Consider the following 13,283-nt stretch of genomic DNA (forward strand, 5'->3'; position numbering starts at 1 on the left):
TTCATCCCTATTATTGTGTATATCGATACATCATTCACTTTTATTGCCAAGTCATATTGCCATTGAATAAATATGTGACAGTTTGTTGGTCCATTCTACTATTGACTATTTTCAGTTTTGGGCTATTATGTATAAAGTTGTTGTAAACATTCCTAAGTCTTTGTGTAAACATAATGTTTTCATTTCTATTGAGTGAATACTTAGGAGTGGAATTGCTAAATTATTAAGTAGGAATATATTTAGTTTAATGAGAAACTGTCTGACCTTTTTACAAAGAGCTTGTACCATTTTATACTATCGCAACCAGCATATGAAGATTCCAGTCACTCTACATCCTCAAGAAACATTTAGTGCTATGAGTCTTTTTTGATTTTAGCCATTCTGGAGGGTATGTAGTAATATTTCATTGTTATTTCTAATCCATATTGCCTGGGCCAGTGGTTTGCAAGCTTAGGTGTGCTGAAGGTATATCTGGAGTGCTTATTAAACTATAGACTTCTGGGTCCCTACTGATGCATGCTTTATGTATATTTTTGTATTTGTATTTTTGTTTGTTAAATGTGACAACTGAAGCCCCAGCACAGTTTTGAATATAGTAGGTCTGGTGTGGGGCCCAGGTATCTGCCTCTTAACAAATTCTCTGGAGATTCTGGTGAGTGTGATTCATAGACCAGCTCAGGGAAACTGGCCCTCTGGTAGTTGCAACACTGATATTTGATATCTGATATCTGGTATCATTGTGTATTCACTTCTCCCTGACAACTAGAATTGGTTTAGTTTCTTCCAGTGAAAGTGTTTGGGTACTTTTCATGTTTAACAGAACATGATCTGGTTACTAAAGTTTTAATCTAAAGAATTGAGAGCTCAGTGATGAACACATTGTCTTGTGTAGAATAAGAGATTATCTAGATTATCTGAACCAAATTTCAAAACAAAGATGCTTTGAAAAACTGTTCAAGGGGCGCCTGGGTGGCTCAGGTCATGATTTCATAGCTCTGTGGGTTCGAGCCCTGCGTTGGGCTCTGTGCTGACAGCGCAGAGCTTCAAGCCTGCTTCAGATTCTGTGTCTCCCTTTCTCTCTACCCCTCCCCTGCTCGTGCTCTGTCTCTCTCTCTCAAAAAATGAATAAACATTTAAACTTTTTTTAAAAAGAAAAATAAATCCATATTTCCAGGTATCTATCATCAGCATATTATTCTCAAAAATTACCTTATGGATCAGAGATGGAGAATATGAGTGGTAAGGTTTTATTTTCGTTAGTTGATTAATGTATTTGCTAGTTCTGTTATACTAATACTGTTGTATGTGATCTATTGAATGAAATATAGGCCTTAAATAACCTAATAGCAGTTGGTAGGAAAAATGTTGGAAATGCACAAGAATTTTATTATTACTGTATTGGGTGCTAACAGTGAGGGAAGAAAAGGACAAAGCTGCTATTAATCTAAAGGGACAATAATAACATGGTATACATAGGCCTCGGCCAAAGGAAAGGTGTGCTCAAAGAGAGTACAAAGGCTCTTTGAGGTAAGCTCAAAGAAGGCTTTCATGAGTGATAGTTCATTAAACTTCACAACATCTCTGTAAGTTAGGCAGAGGAGGGAATTAAAACATTTTTTTTTCTAGCAAAGAAATTAAGGGCTAGAGAGGTATAGAAAGAGAAGTATAAAAGAAAGAACCAAAGACAAGATGGCCCCAGAATTTGTAACTTCCTTTTGTGTATTCAATTTCCCAGTTTCTTCTTGGTGAATTCATTCATTCCCAGAACACATTTTGGGTTGCAAAATATGTACCATGTTGAACAAATAGATGGGATTCCTAGATTCATCTGGGTATAGGTGAACAGTAGCACTGGTCTGCATTTGAAGCATGTTGACAGGCAGAATTCCTTTCTTGAATTATCTAATTCATCTTTTTTCTTTAAATAAGCTCTAACTAAAGAGTAAAAAATACTATTTAAGGAGAGTAAAACAAAAGCATTCTCGTTTGAGTTCTCAGGACTTTACAGATAAATACCATAATTAAACACAAAACTCGAACTCCCCATTTCTGCCTTGAGTGATTTCTTCCTTTTCCTTTTTCAATGAACATGTGTGTGTCTCTTTAAGGATTTGTCTGGCTTGGTGGGTAACCTGGCTGCTGAGGCTGAATGTCATCGCAGCTGTCTTTGCTAAGGCACTCATCTTGCTCTTTGGAGCCTCTTCAGCTCTCAGACATCTGCAGCTCTGGACTGGTTATAACTAGACATTCCACAGAGAAGAATTATCTCTAGATCTCTGAGAAGAGAACCTCCTTTAGGTGTTTGGTTTGGACAAGACATCACTTTCCAGATTTGCTGTATTTGCTGGCACCTATAGAAACGTTTGCCATGATTCTGCAAATTCTATTTGGCAGGTGAGGAAGTGTGTGCAGTTTAAAGATGAATGTGTTCTCTCCCATTTGAAACCTTGATATCTCCTCTTCATCCACTAGGATACTCTAGCTCTCTTTTTTCTCACCTTACCTCTATACTTTTTGTTACCTTGACTACTCTTGTGTCAAATTTATACCTCCCTTGTCTTTTTTTCCTTTATTTTAAAAAAAATTTTTAAATTTTATTTATTTTGAGAGAGAGAGAGAGAGAGAGAGAGAGAGAGAGAGAACACGCTGTATGAGCACACAAGCAGGGAGAGGGTCAGAGAGAGAGGAGAGAGAGAATCCCAAGCAGGCTCTGTGCTGTCAGATCTCATGAACTGTGAGATCATGATCTGGGCCCAAATCAAGAGTTGGATGCTTAACTGACTGAGCCACCCAGGTGCTCCACCTCCCTACTCTTTTAATTTAGCCAGTTTTTCCAACCAAGTTTAGGAAATATCATGCTAGTTATAAGCCATGCTATTTCCTCTCCTTAAGTAGAAATTGGAACATTGGATCTTCATCTTCATTCTAAAACCATTGGGGCCCTTCCTTTTTTTCTATCTTATAATCATCTTTGTTGCTCAATATTAAATCTCTCTCAGTTCCCGATGACCCCCTTAAGATAGAGAGAGACTAAAGAGATTACACTAACTTTGTCAGGGTCTGGTTTCTGACATCATATATCGGCATTGATTTTGGTTGAGAAATCTCCAGATATAGTCAATTAAACTCCTTCAAAATGGAACAGTTTTTAGGGTACGGCCCAGCACCTCTTCCTCCTCTCACCTACTTTAATTTTAACTTGCTACCTATTGGTCATTGACCCTTTAAGAAAGCATACCAACTCAGCACTTTTGTGCTCAATTATCTTTGACTTTCAATATAAAATGAACCATTTACTGAACAGATGGGGAGGGAAACACTAAAAGCAAAAGCTATTAAAGAATTATAGAAGACTTAAGAAGCCTCACAGTACCTGTGCATTTTGCTCTGAGGTTGAAGAACCTATGAAATTGTACACACATTAGGGGAAAAGTTTTCACCCAGCATGCATTGATTTAATGGCGTAACTCCCAGTAATGTAAAGTGTGGACCTTGATTCTTAGGGCACATTTTGTTGTTATTCTCTCTTTCTTAATAGGATAGGGTTTAAAAATATGCTACTGTGCATACACAATAGCTGCTTTTCACTTGTGCTTTTATCTGTGCAGAAATTATTCTGTCAGGCAAGAGATTAAAATAGTGCATTACAACTTTTTAGAATTGCTAATCCAGGCAAACTTCTCTGAGAAAATACAGTCTTTGAAAAAGTCATCTAAAACCTTGACATAAATAAACACTAATAAAATTTACCTTTTCCTACAATGGACAATGATGAAAATGAGATAGATGTATGACTTTCTTCCTCCTTAGGTTGCTGTTGGTCGAAACCAGCGCTGCTTTATATGGTACCCATAAGGTTGAATTTATGTGTGTGCGTTTTGTTTCTGACCCAAAACAGGGATCAAACAAAGCTGATGTTTTGAGCCAAGTGGATAATAGGGTGGAATGTGAAGTGGGAGTACACTGGTACCGTTGGAAAGGAGTTTCATGGGTCCTGAGGCTGGCATTGAGTTCTGGTTCTTCCTTGTGGCCTGGACAAGTCACTTTTTTGTGGGGTTGGATGGGAGGCAGAGAAAGGAGATCCTTTGTGCCAAGAACATGCTACAAACTTCACTTCTGTTGTCTCCTTTTGACCTTGACATTGTTCTTTTTTTTTTTTTTTTTTTTTTTTTTTGAGAGGAGGAAATACTGGCTGAGAACTTGGGATTTGTTCAGTTCCTCAGCAGAAAGCAATTTTCTTTTCTGGAAGTGAAATAGCCAATGCTTCACCTTTTTCTGTGTTTTTTTTCCCTTAATTATGTTGCTCCTCTCCTACTCCCTCCATCTTCTGTTGGGCCTCCAGACTTTGCCCAAGGGAATCTTCAACCAGGCTTATTTACTAGTGAGTTGAAGCTCTAGAAGCTGTAAAGCCTAGATTGAAATTCCTTATGTCTGCAATTTCTTTTTTCTCTTTATGCTGGGCCTTGCCCATACTTTCCACTAACTCAGATTACCCCCACTCTTTCCTTTCCTGATACCACCATGCCCTGCTTTCATTTAGGATCCTTTCCTGTAGTCACAACTTTGAGACTCCATCTCAAAGAGTCTCATAAGATAATAAAGTTATTTTAGAATTGAATGCGACCTTAATTAACACTCATTTTACAATGAAGAAACTGAGATCCTGATTTATCCTTATGATAAAATAACTGAAGAAAAGAGGTAAGACTAGAACCCAGGTCCTGTGACTTCCAGTCTGGGGGTCTACCACATCAGTTAGTAGTTAAAGCATCAAAGACCGCTAAAATCCCAGTACTGTCGTCTTTTACAAATTTTAGAAATGGAACTCCACATTAACATTTTATCCTGAACTTTGATTCCCTTTTTGCACTACCATAGGCATTGGCTCCTGAATAATGTCCTCAAATCTTTTTCTCTCTTTTGGTGAGAAGAATGTGCTGAGTAGAAGTACATGGAGCCGTATAATTGGCTGCATGTTGTTTGTCTTTTATAAAATGACTTTGCCTGGGTCCACTCTCCTGATCATATAATCCAAGCCAAATTATTTCCCCTATGATACTACCATGCACATCTGTCACAGTGCTACCCACACCTGTATCTTTTAGCCAGGTAGTTCCCAAACTTAATGCACATAAGAACTACCTGGATGGCTTATTAAACAGGTGGGCCCCAACTCGTTTCGATCCAGTAGATTTGTTGTGAAGCCTGAGAAAAGCCTTGCTTTTCTAAAAAGTTCCCAGGTGTTGCTGCTTGTCCAGTGCCACACTTTGAGAACTGTTCTACCAAACAGCCTCCCTCTAAGTCCTCAGCTCAGAAGAAGTCATAGACATTTCTTTGGGAAGTAGTGGCCATTGATTGGTCCAGAGGTGGACATCTGATACAGGGGATTCGCCAGTGATTAGCAAGAGGAGAATGTGTTTAGAAACATAGAGTAAGGTTGAGAAAGAGGAAGACAGTGTGTGTGTGTGTGTGTGTGTGTGTGTGTGTGTGTGTGTGACAGAGAGAGAGACAGAGAGAGAGAGAGAGAGAAGGGGAGTGAGAGAGAGAGAGAAAGAGAGAGAGAGAACTCCTCTGAGGGGCTTTCATGAAATGAATCCCACTCTACAGAGAAATGATGATTGTGGTCATTTTTGAGTTTTGAGGACACTGGTGTTAGTGCTATGTGCTGTATATAGTTAGAGCTATTGAAACCTACACAGGGGTAGAGATAAAGTTTAAGAATCTTTTACATTCTACTCTTACTGTGAGAGGGGTAGAAGTGGTAATATAGGTCCAAAGAGTGCAGCTACAGGATTTGTATACAGGAAGGACTCAAGGGCTTTAGTCTAAATAGAACTGAAACAACCAGAAGGACTTGCTGTGAAGTTCAATTTGCCTAGCAAGAGGACTGTTTTTATTTAGATTGTTTGTCTAATAGGTGTGACTTAGAAGTGCTGATGGAAATTACAATGGGTGGAGAAAGAAGCCCCAGTTGACACCTCAACACTGCTATTGGTTTCTAGTAGGAAATACAGCTTCAAACATCTGTATCCCGTCCTTTGCCTTTTATCTCAGAAATTGCTGTTATTGCACAGTCTCTGTTTACATCCTGTACCACGGTTCTTTTATGTCAGAAGTCCTGTACAGGCTGTGAAGTGCCTTTTCCGAAGGCAATAATATGATTAGCTGTGTTGTTGTTGGGGAATTCATTTGTAATGGATTTTTAGAAATGTGTATAATCTAATAAGTCCCTTAGATATCCTAGAGGAATTCTTGGTTTCTCTTACTAATACAAGGATAACCAGATTGTTAGAATCAGATATCCACCATTGATGGTGATCTTGAAGATTTTTTAAAAGAGATTCAGTACTTGGTACTGGGAAGTGTATGGTGAGATGAGCACTTTCACATCTTGCTTTATATGTGTATAGTGATTAGTTTTTCTGGAAAGTAGTTTGGCAGTATTTATATATCAGGAATCTAAACAGTTTCTCTTTTTTGGCTTAGTAACTTCACTTCCAGGAATCTACCCGAAGGAAGTAAACAGCAACGCAAACAAAGATCAATGTCAAGTACTTTCCTTGCAGCCTTATTGCAAAAGTTGTAGCAGATATAGTGGGTTAAGGCTCATCATCCTTCCAACCTTGTTCTTGTCAGCCCCTCTTCTCTTTAGAGACTGGAAAGCTAAAACCTACACAGCCCAATATCCCTTACCTATAGGATTTGCAAATTAGGTTTCCCTCAAGTAGGTGTACCCATGTGATACACAGAGAGTATAAATGAAGCAGATGACAGACATCTTCCTATTGACCTAGATGTTTATTTTTTTCTTTTCTGTTAGCAAACATGGTAGGGACGCTGAGTTTTCCTGAATAAGCATACCAGTATCCATCACTCATTTGGGAAATATCAAGATAGGCTGCGCAGGTGGTGGCAGTCATCCTTAGATCATAGCTTCTTATATCAGAGCTATGGCAGTGGGTTCCTGAAGTCAGCAATCCCAATGGGGTCTCCTGATTCCCACACGCATCAGTTCTGTCATGGTTTTCTAGGAATCGTTCCCTGACACAGTATAGAGTTCTAATTTTCTGTATTAAATGCCTTTCTGCCTAACATAGGTAGAGAGGTTTCTGTCTCCTGACTCTTCATTAGGATTGGCTAAAATCTTCAGTAATAATGAAAGGTTAAATATCTTGTAGTGTATCCCTCTGATGGGCTGCCTTACAGACATTACAAATAATGTTTTGAAGGAAGGAAAATATAATGATATAGAATAAAACATGGTCTCAAAGATTGGGAGGAAATTGACTCCAAAATGTTAACAGTAGTTACCTTTGGGTAGTAGGAATATTAATGATTTTTATTTTATTTGTTATAACTTTATTTTAATCTTCAAGTTTAACAATAAACCTTATTACTTATGTGATCAGAAGGAAATAAAAATAATACACGCCAGGTATTTTTTAGACAAACTATTTACTAACTCATAATGATGTAAATTTTTTTTAAAGGTTGAATCAAATTCTTGGCTAGTCTTATTCAAAAGCTATCAATTAGAACTTTTGTTCACTAGTTTTATAACAAACATCATTTCTTTTCTATACTGATTTACTCTTTGCATTTCACAAAATGTGCAAAATGTGCATGCTACCATGCATATCATTGTTACTTGAAAATGAGTATTTTGTTGATGTCCAAAAGAATTTCACATCAATATATTCAAAAGCATTCTCTTTTGCTTTCTGTCTTGAATAAAGAATAAAAAAATAGATGTACCAGGTAATAGATAATAGAAGGTAATAGGATTCAACTTTTTAAAGACAGAATCAGTTGACACTCCCAGTTATATCAAAGCCATAGCCTTGGTATATAGATTAACTCCATTTGGGAAGGAAGTAATTATGCTTTTATTCCTAATCTTAGCTCCAGAATTCATGTTGTGATTATGATGTGTTAAACTAGATATTAAAGTTCTGATTAGTCTGTCATCAGAGAATCATAGATTTTAATCTTAAAATTTTGTCTTGCACATTGCTCTATTTAAACTGTTTCTAGCAGATGAAATTCCCCCCTGTTGAACACCAACAATGAAGCATATTCTACCCTCTTGGGTAATTTATTACTCTTTTATCTATGAAAATTACTTCTTTATCTAACTTTCATTTCTTACTCCAGTGTTTCAGCTTATTTCTTTTGCATCTAACCTTAATATTTAAAATCTATTATCAAATTACCCTCTGATATTCCATCTCCCAGATTAAGAAATCTCAGTATCTATTATGTCTTTTCACATTTTCCTCCCATTTCTTTCACAGTCCCTGAGGCCCACTCTGTTATATCTGGTTCCCAACAGAGAAATACATAAAGCTATGAAAGGCCAGGTTCCTTCAATCAGGTAGTGCTCCATGAGGACATGACATAACCCTGAACTCTCTATGGATCAGCAGAGAAAGGACAGGTACTAGTATCCCTTTCTTTGTCTTCTTCCTTGGAGATGAACTGGGAAAAGGACATTATAAGGGAAAAAGTAAGATTTCCAGATAGATTAGAAAAAGAGCTATCTTTGACAAGATAGAGGAGAGGAAAAGACACCAAGTAAGCTATATAGATCCATAGCCAGGCTGTGGTTATCTTGAGTTCAGAAATTTGTGCCTTGTAAACATATCCAGTACCAAAATTTTCCTTTTTCCATAGTGGAGACTTAACCTCCTAAGGCTAAAAGTGATGGCATATTTTGAACAGTTTTGCTGACAGTGGGGACCTCTATGTATGTCCTTTTTGGCATGATTCCTCACAGATTCTTTGATGTTAGTCTCCTTTAGATCTTCAAATAGGTGCCAGTATAATAGAATGCAAAGGACAGAGAAAGTACGTTGCTTGGGATAATCATAGAAGGTTTCATGGAAAAGAGGGATTTGAATTGGGCTGTAAACAAGTGGGTGTGATTTGACTGGTGAATGAATACTGGAGAAGAATTATATCCTCTCCACTGGCGATGATCAGCTAATAACCAGTCTCTACTTCGTGTCTTCTCAGTTATGTATGTGAAGACCCCACCAGGTTTGTTGGTGAAATGGATATTAGTCATCTCTAATAAGTTAATTGAATTGTCAAATTCTTTTATTTTTCAAATATAATTTTTAGAAAATCTCATTATGTTAATATGAAAAGAAAAACGTTTTTTAAAAAGTTCTTTTTTAAGTTTATTTTCAGAGAGACAGAGACAGCGTGAGTGGGGGAGGGGCAAAAAGAGAGGGAGAAAAAAGAGAATCCCAAGCAGTCTCCACACTGTAGCACAGAGCCCAATGTGGGGCTTGAACTCACGAACCGTGAGATCATGACCTGAGCCAAACTCAAGAGTCGGTTGCTTAACCGACTGAGCCACCCAACCACCCCGAAGAGAAAAACTTTTTAAATGTGGCTATGCAATTCTATAATTTTTATTGGCTTTATGTAATAAAATCCTTTTTTTCCCCCCTGTACTCTTTCCACGAAATCAGATAGTATGTTGACGATGTATGAATGAAAATCCTGCTGAATACCTTAGAGTTGTTAATAAACAAACAAGCAAACTGAGATGGTATGGAGGTGAAATATATCCCCTAAAGAAAAATAATGAAACAAGGGGAAACAAATACAGCTGAAGCTTTCGTATGTCGAGAAATGATTTTTGGATACACCATGTGCTGTTGAGAGTAAGTACTGGCTCACAAGTTTTACAGAAGAAAGCATGACATTGCTGTGAGATTAAGATTGATCTATGAATTTGGAAGGGCAAAAAAAAAAAAAAGACAAAACTATTCAGAGTACAAGGGTAGTCTGTATTACAAATACCACCTGGCAGAATTATTTGGTAACTAAATACTGACACTGGCTTTTCTTACACAATTTTATTTCCAACAATAGTACAGCATGACCTTCTGGAATTTTGCTATGAATTCCAAAACAAATTTGTCAGAAGATTTCAGAAATTGAGATAGAAGGGAAATGGGGCTTCTCCAAAGTGTTTTCTGAAATTCATGGAACCTTAAGTTATTTAGACTGTGGTTTCTTTTTTTATTGCAAGGCATGGTCAGTGTATTTGACAATACTGGGGATTTGCAGTGACAGCTAAAATTATAGCTGAAAAAAGTAAATTAAAAAGCTGAAAAAAGTTTGTGGTAAATGGGATCTAAATAATCCTTTCAATAAAACCAGCACAATATCACTTTTTTTCAAGGAACAAGCACAGTGAGCTCTAACCTCAGACAAGCAAATTTACCTAGGGAAAATCCAGGCAAACAGTAAAAGCTTGATACTGTTTATTTCTTGTATACTGAGCAAACTGTCCTCTAAAAACAACTTAAATTTCCCTTAACAAGATTTAGATGGAGGTCTATTCCTCATGTTTGAGGTCAACATCAGGTGTCCCTCCAAATATCCCTTGGTGCCACTGCCAGAGTCAGAATTTGAGGTTGGATAGACCAACCTCACTAATAGGAATGATCTCATGAGTTCTTGTTTTTCTGAATGAGGGAAATCCAGCAGGAGAATATGGTCAAAATTTGGGAGAGGCAGACATAATGGCATATTTCCATTGGAGTTCTCTTCAGTCCTGCCCAAGGATGCTGTCAGCAAAATTCCATCATGGCCTCTAAAGTTACAAGTGTGTACCCCTCCGTACACACCAGGTATCTTTTTTTCTAGGTTAGGGAAAAAGGATGAAAACCCACCAAAGTACATATTGTTATAACAGATCTTAATGTCAGGCTATTTCAGTTCTGCAAATTCTTTCTTTCTAAATATTCTACCCACCCCTGCTCCCACAACCTTCTCCTAGAGAACTGAAGGCGAATTTATAAATGTGGTGGCAGAAGAGCTGGATTAACAAATTTAGGGTATCCACCATCCATAAGACTAGTGCCTTGCGTATAGGAGGTGCTCAAGAAACACTTTTTTGAATGAATGAATGCATGGATGAATGAATATACTCTAAAATGCAAGATAGGTGAGAAGTGCCCAGAGGAGCCAGAGACTAGGCTTCTGGATTTTTGTAGCTATGTTACTCTATGACTTTCTGGTGAGGACTGGCAACCCTGCATTTTGTAGACTAGCTTTTCTACTTTGTGGGCAACACGTGATTTGAGGAGTGATGCCATATTTGCCAGTAAACACCAGCTGTTAATATAGCCCAATGCAGGGGTGCCTGGGTGGCTCAGTCAGTTAAGCGTCCGACTTTCAGGTCATGATCTCACGGTTCGTGGGTTTGAGCCCTGTGTCGGGCTCTGTGCTGACAACTCGGAGCCTGGAGCCTGCTTCAGATTCTGTGTCTCCCTCTCTCTCTGCTCTTCCCCTGCTCACTCTCTGTCTCTCAAAAATAAATAAATGTAAAAAAAATTTTTTTTAAATATAACCCAATGCAAAGCTTCTCAGAAACCTAGGGAACAGATTTGACTGAAGTTCTTTTAAACAGTCTCCATCTGTTTGCCAGTCAGGACACCATTTTTAGGTTTGGGTATGTTATGCATATGTTATACAAGGATAATTTATTTACATTTTGTCTTCTTATCATTATGCACTGTGGTTTGTGGGATAGAAAATTTAAATTATAAATGAGCAAAGTAAATGGGTGTTTATAAGTGAATAATATCCTGGTTCTCAAACTCCTAGGTAAAATGTTAAATGTAGTATCCCTTCCCCCCCCAGTCCCACAAGATTCCATCCAGTGTAGGGTAAAGGCCTGGAATCTGCATTTTGACAAATCCAGGTGCCAGATGCAGAAGGCCCATGGATCTTACTTTAAGAAGTATTGGGAGGCACCTGCCTGGCCCAGTGGTGGAGCACACAACTCTTGATCTTGGGGTTGTGAGTTTGAGCCTGACACTGGAGGTAGAGATTACTTAAAAATAAAATCTTTTTTTTTAAAAAAAAGCATTGGTGTGTATGAAAAGTTCTTGTAAAATATGTGCAAAAGAAAATTGTATATTGTTAATAAACTGCATAGTAATAGCTAACAGTAATTTACCGGATTCTGTGCCCCAGACTTATGATCTAGGTTACCTTAATACTCCATTTTCCAGAGGAGGAAATTCAGACATAGAACAGTAGACAGCACAGCTAGGACTCAACAGTGGGTGACTTGACCCACAGTCCACTCTTTTGACCACATGTTATCTTGCATCTCCCATAAGTACTTGGCTTTTTGTGGATACTCCAGAAGTGATAGCTTGATGCTTCTGGGAATTCTGTCTAGCACTACTATCTCAGAAAGTCCTCAATAAATGGGAAACAAAGTTGGGATGTGGGGGCCCAGAGAGGCACCAACAGGCATGTCCACAACACATCACATGCTTCTTAGTTGTGGTCTCAGGGCAGGCAGGCTGAAGCATGGGTCTGATCTAGTCTAAAAGTTCACATTCTTCGATTTATATATTGGTTAAATTTTTAGCCAATTCAGGAGGAAAAAGAATTACTTGGGGATGGGGGATTATCATTCAGATTGTTTGGTATTAGGTGGTTTCAAATGTTAGTGCTGCCATAGCAAATACAGATGAAACTTTGGTTGATTGGCAGATGTTTGACTAACTTAGAGATTTAAGCATTTTGAAAATGGTATTTTCCTTGAACACTCAATTATTGCCTTTTAAATGGATAAAATGATAAAAGTTATTGATACCTTACTAGAGGCTGTGATAGGTAACATAAATACATATATTATGGTACAAATAAAAAGAATGGCTGATTTGCACATAAAAAGGCATTTTATTAATTTATTTACAATTCAGTGTTTAGTCAGTAAATTTAAAAAGTTCAAATAATGTAGATTACTTAAGGGAATTCTTACCTCTTCCTTATTTCTTTATGTGTTTTTCCCCCCTCTTTCCTTCTTTCTCCCCTCTCTGCTTTCTCTGTAACTGCTGGCATTTTAATCTAGAAAATAGACTCATTCATCTTTCCTTCTAATGAGCTTTGATTGTACGGTATAAGAAAACCCATAGTATGGGAAGGCATGTTAATGTTGGATTCTAAGAACTCTAGCATTTGCACTTTTGACTCTATCATCTTTAATACGTAACAAAAAACAAAAACCAACAAAATGTTATCTATAGAAAGTGCCTATAAGTGCTTTGTTAACCAAAGATTTGACCCCCTTACATGTAATTTCAGCTTTAAAATAAGATCAAAGGCCACATTTGGGGTTATGTATGCACCAGGACCCTCCTTCCCCACTGTCTCTGAGTTGCCAGGTCTTCCATTATTATATTCTCATGCCCAGCAAGCTGCCAGCTGCGCAGACTGTTTGAGGATGAATGGTTTGTACTACG

Source organism: Prionailurus viverrinus, chromosome B3 (genome assembly GCF_022837055.1).
Source record: "Prionailurus viverrinus isolate Anna chromosome B3, UM_Priviv_1.0, whole genome shotgun sequence".
Classification (NCBI taxonomy): Eukaryota; Metazoa; Chordata; class Mammalia; order Carnivora; family Felidae; genus Prionailurus; species Prionailurus viverrinus.